Source organism: Microcaecilia unicolor, chromosome 2, assembly GCF_901765095.1.
Source record: "Microcaecilia unicolor chromosome 2, aMicUni1.1, whole genome shotgun sequence".
In the NCBI taxonomy this organism is placed as follows: Eukaryota; Metazoa; Chordata; class Amphibia; order Gymnophiona; family Siphonopidae; genus Microcaecilia; species Microcaecilia unicolor.
The window spans coordinates 319161126-319167125 of record NC_044032.1 but is presented as its reverse complement, the minus strand read 5'-3'; positions in this window follow the sequence as shown (position 1 = coordinate 319167125).

Below are 6000 nucleotides of genomic sequence, written 5' to 3'. Positions count from 1 at the left end.
ATAGAATCTAGCAAATACCTCTCCTATTTCCTCATCCTTTCTCACCACCCTCCCTTGATTATCTCTCATTTGTAGCACCCTTCCCTTATTATCTCTGGGCCTGGCCAGACGTGCCAACAATCGTCCCGACTTGTTCCCAAATCGGTATATTATATTTGTAGTATATTTGTGATTTCACCGCACGCTGATGTAGCAGGTCATTAAGAGTTACTTGTAGTTCTAATAACCGATTACAGTGTTCAGCTGTATAAGTTTTCCCATAAAGTTGGCGCGCCCTGCATACCAGTGAACTCAATCTGAGTATTTCTCTATTACGAGCCACAGGTACATAATGTGCATAGCTGATGATTTCGCCGCGGAGTACCGCTTTCGCAGCATCCAAAACAGAAAGGGGTCCTCCTCATGGTCCTTATTTAAAGTCCCATATTCCTCCCAATGCCCCCGAAGCTTGTCTCCAAACAGCGGATCCTTAAACAGCTCCAGGGGGAATTGCCAGAAATTTTGGTGAGAGTTCTTTTGGGGTAGCTCCCATTCCACATATACCCAAGCATGATCTGAAATCGTGTTAGGTCCTATATTTACTGCATTAACCTTCCCAAATAGGTCCTTTGTGATGAGGAGATAGTCTATTCTGGCTTGTGTTGCGTGCGCTCGGGAGTGGTGTGTATAATCCCTCTCCGTGGGGGTGAAGTGTCCTCCAGGGGTCCATCAAGTCTAAGACCTGTCTCAGTCTTTTCAGCCCCCGATTAGACGCTCCTGTGTCCCTCCTTTGCCCTTGTGAGCTGTCTAGTGTTGGCTGCCATACCGTGTTGAAGTCACCACCTACTATTATTTGTGCTCTAGAATATACCAGCAGGTGGCCTATCACCGAGTTATAAAAGCTTTATCATATTGGTTTGGAGCGTACACATTGCAGATCACAATCTTTTGGCCCGCCAGCTCCAGCTCTACTAAGACATATCTCCCTCCAGGGTCCCGCAGTAAGGGTCTGACTGCTGCCGCCACTCCCTTCCGCACTAACACCGCGACTCCCCCTCTTTTCCCTTGCGCATCTGCTGCTATACAGTCTTGCACCCACCATGTTCGTAACTTAGCATGCTCTTCTTTATTGAGATGTGTTTCTTGCAACAGTGCAGAGAACAGAAAGTGGGAGAGCGACCAAGGATATCAGAAACTGGAGGATGTTCTTAAAATGAAAGTTTATTAAGGGTTTCGAAGACTAGACACAACGTCGTGTTTCGGCCGTCAGGCCTGCATCAGGAGTCTATAAAAATATACATTTATATACAATGAAGAAACAATAAAATTGCAAAAAATGTATAAAATATATATATATACACATATAAAGTAGTATATATGTGTGTACAATAAAGCTATGTATGTGAAGAAATGTGCATGACAATTCTGAAAACAGAAAAATTGTGAAACACATGCATATGTGGACTGTGTAAATGTACATGGTGTTCTGGAAGACAAAACACATACATTTATATATATGATAAAGAACGAGGAGCACATACGTTGCTATATAACTGGAAAATAAACAATTATGAATGTATGTAATTTTTAAACTGGAAAATTAATAAAAAGTGTTGAACTATAATTTTCGTCAAATAAAACAAGAATCTTTATAATGCAAAGGAATAATGAATTTTTAACAAATTATTAATAGATGATGCAAATTATGAAGATAATGCATTTGAAGTTTCTTTATATTACAATTATAAAAATGTTTGACTTTATATTACAATTATAAAATTTGAGTTCTCCGCTTGCCAGCGGATTTTCTCTTGCAACAGTGCTACATCGATTCTATGTCTCTGCAGCTGTTGTAGTATTTTGGACCTTTTTATTGGAGGTGATCCCTCCCACATTCCATGTTACCAATTTAACCATGTGTGTATGTTTTGATATTTAATATAGTCCCTGGTTCCTCACCTTCTAAAAGTACCCAGGAAGCAGCCCAGCCTCTGCTCTCCCGAGTAAAGTGTTCAAGTCTGCCCCTAATACGCCTTCCCTTTTGGTACAACTTTATAATGAGCAGCATCCCTTGGCCATTCTATACCCAACCTCCCCCCAACGCCCCCTTCCCATCCCCCCCTCTCCCCCATCCCCTGTACCTCTTGGATAGTCGTTCCCAGAACGGGAACTGTCACGTCTTAACACCACCCCATCCTCTCCCCTCATTAACTCAGGCTTAAACCCCCAAATTCCCCTCCAAAACTTCAAACTGTAGTACAAAATAATACCTTCATCTTCATTCCAACCAAACCTGGTATTTAGAACCTTAACATACCTCCCGCCCCACCCCCCCCTTTAGGAAGGGCTTTGAGTAATTTGTAGCTATACCCCAACACCTGTCTCACAGACTCCTAGGTCTTAAAGGAAGTCCCTTCTACTTTACGTCCAGCCAGCTTCTGACCGGCACTCGCTGCTCCAGGAAATCTGTGTTCTCCTCTCCGTGCCATGCCTCTCACCCCGAGCCGGCTTCAAATTCTGCCTCCAATTGCGCTATGCATCCTTGTGCCTCCTCTACGGACTCAAAGGAGTGGACTGATCCCTTGTGAGTGATTCTTAAAACAGCAGGGTATAGCAAAGCAAAACGGACCTTCCACAAAAAAAGTTTAGCACAGAGCGGCGAAAAGGCTCGTCTCTCTCCCGCCACTCCCGCTGAATAGTCCTGGAAACATAAGATCCTTTTATTTTCATATGTCAAGGCATTGTCCAGACGTGAAACCCGCAGAATATGCTGCTTGTGTGCAAAGTTCAGTATCCTCAGAATGACCACTCTAACTCTGTCAGTACTGGTGTTGCGGGGCCCTATCCGGTGTGCTCTCTCCATTCTGACTGGCCCCATACCGGCAGGAAATGTGATGGCCTTTGCCAGCCAGTTCTCCAGCGTAGTTGTCAGGTCTTTGTCTCCGGGATCCCCACTAAGCGCAGGTTATTTCTTCTGGAGCGATTCTTCAGGTCTTCCACCTTTTGCTCCATTGCTGCCAGCTTCTTTTGCATGCTCTTTTGCGCATCCTTGACCTCCGTCACTCTATCTTCTACCTCGCTCGTTCGGGTCTGGAACGTCACGCACTCATGAGTCAGCTCGTGACTACAAATGCACTGTCTGCAGCCCCTCATTACCTCTCTACCCTCATTTCCCCTTACGTTCCCGCCCATAACCTCCGCTCACAGGACAAATCCCTCCTCTCAGTACCCTTCTCCACCACCGCCAACTCCAGGCTCCGCTCATTCTGCCTCGCCTCACCCTATGCTTGGAATAAACTTCCTGAGCCCTTACGCCAAGACCCCTCCCTACCCATCTTCAAATCTTTGCTCAAAGCCCACTTCTTCAATGTTGCTTTCGGCACCTAACCTTTATACCTTTCAGGAAATCTAGACTGCCCCAATTTGACTGCCCCTATTTGACTGACTGTACATTTGTCCTTTAGATTGTAAGCTCCTTGAGCAGGGACTGTCCTTCTATGTTAAATTGTACAGCGCTGCGTAACCCTAGTAGCGCTTTAGAAATGTCAAGTAGTAGTAGGTCTTCCATACGGGTTTGTAACTGCTCCAATTTAGTGCCAATGGGTGTTAGACGCCACTCCAGCATCTCTTCCAGCACTGCCGCCATTTCTGAAGTTATTTCGGCCACCCATGCCGACGAAACTGATGCGCCTGTGGGACTCTTGGGGGCCGCCATTTTGGATTCCGGTGGTTTGCTGCGGAGCTTCTCTTTTTGGGTCGATTTTGTCGCCATCGTCCGCATTTTAGTTATTAAGACCTCGCTCAGTAGGCACCGCCTCCATTCCGGTTGCGATTCTTGCTATTGCGGGGTCCAAAGTTTAGTTAGGCACTCGAGGGGCTAGGATCGGGGCCGGAGAGTCGTTCACTTGCGACTACCCTCCTGCATAGCGTCATGTGACCATTTTTTTCTTAAAATTAACAAACAATTTTTTTTCAGTTGCAGCTCAAAGGTGAGTTACATTCAGGTATTACTAAGCCATGCTGTAGGTGCACTAGCATTTTTAGCGTGCACTAAAAATTAGTGTGCGCTAATGCTAAAAATTAGGGCACGCTAATGCTAGAGACACCCCTATATCCCTATGGGTGTCTCTAGTGTTAGCGTGTGCTAAAAATGCTAGCACACCTTAAATAGGGCCCTAAGTTTTAACTGGGAGGAGGTTATCAATAGAAATCAAACAAAATAAAACATGGAAAAGAAAATAAGATTATACCTTTTTTATTGGACATAACTTAATACATTTCTTGATTAGCTTTCGAAGGTTGCCCTCCTTCGTCAGATTGGAAATAAGCAAATGTGCTAGCTGACAGTGTATATAAGTGAAAACATTCAAGCATTACTATGACAGTCTGACAGGATGGGAGGATGGGGGTGGGTAGGAGGTATGCATGGGGACATCAAAGCATATCATTGATATTCTAACAGGATGGGTGTGGATAGGTGAGGGGTGGGGTGATCAACAGAGACATACAGCTTTATGGTTTATAATGGGCTAGGAACCCCAGATCCTTGTTAAGTCCCTTCTGTTGGGTGTTAAAATATTCAATCATTCTGACTTCAAAGGTCTTACGTTCTTGTATGGTTTTAAAGTTACCTTTCAGGATTCTCACTGTGAAGTCACTGGTACAGTGTCCTGGTCCTGTAAAATGTTGACCAAAAGGTGTGGGAGCCCTACTGGCACCAGCATTGTTCATGTGATGTCTATGTAAATTGAATCTTGTCTTAAGCATCTGGCCTGTTTCTCCAATATAGCATCCTTCGTTACATTTTTTACACTGAATGATATATACCACATTGGAAGATGAGCAAGTGAAAGATCCCTTTATGTTGAATATCTTTCCTTTGTGGATAACTTTGGGGTCCTGTGAAATATTTTGGCATAGTTTGCAACTGGATAAATTACAGGGAAGTGTGCCCTTCTGTTCCTTTTCAGTCTGTGATGGAAGTTTACTTCTGATTAGCTTGTGTTTTAAGTTGGGTGGCTGTCGGAAGGCCAGTACTGGTGAGGATGGGAATATCTCTTTCAGTAATTCATCCTCCTGGAGTATAGGTTGTAGATCTCTTATGATTTTCCTCAGTTTTTCCAGCTCTGGATTGTATGTCACTACAAGCGGGATTCTGTCTGTGGATTTTTTCTCCTTGTACTGTAGCAGATTGTCCCTGGGTGTTTTGAGGGAGGAGGCAATATTCTTGGAGATTATTTTGGGGTTGTAGCCTTTCTGTTTGAAGGATGCAGTCAGGCTTTTAAGGTGTCTGTCTCTGTCCCCTGGGTCAGAGCAGATACGGTGGTATCTTGTGGCTTGGCTGTAAATGATGGATCTTTTTGTATGTGAAGGATGGAAGCTGGAGTTGTGGAGGTAGCTGCATCTGTCTGTGGGTTTCTTGTATATAGATGTTTGTATACAGCCATCACTGATTGAGACTGTGGTGTCCAAAAAATTGACTTTTTCTGGGGAGTAGTCAATTTTGAATCTGATTGTAGGATGGTATGTATTGAAGGCAGAATAAAATTGTTTCTGAGTTTCTTCACCCTCCGTCCAAATCATAAAAATGTCATCGATGTACCGGTAGTATTTTAGAGGTTTGGTCTGGTGTGTATTCAGAAATGTCTCTTCCAGCTCAGCCATAAAAAGTTTGGCATATTGGGGTGCTGCCTGGTGCCCATCGCAGTGCCCATTATTTGTAGATAGATATCATTGTTAAAGCGGAAGTAGTTGTGAGTTAAAATGAATTTGATTAATTTTGTAATAGTTTCTGGTGAGTATTGATGGGAGGAGTTGACGGGAGTATTGACGTCTGTACAACGTGCTGCGACGTCAAACTCCGTCCAACTGGAAGGATGCATCATGCAGTTTTAACAGCACGAGGATGAAGAAGTTAAAGAAGACCTCGGCTGGGCTGGCGGGGTTGGGGTCCCCCGCCAGCTGAAGTAATAGTTTAAAAAGCCGGCAGGAGCGGACCTCGGGGTAGGTGACGGCGGTAGG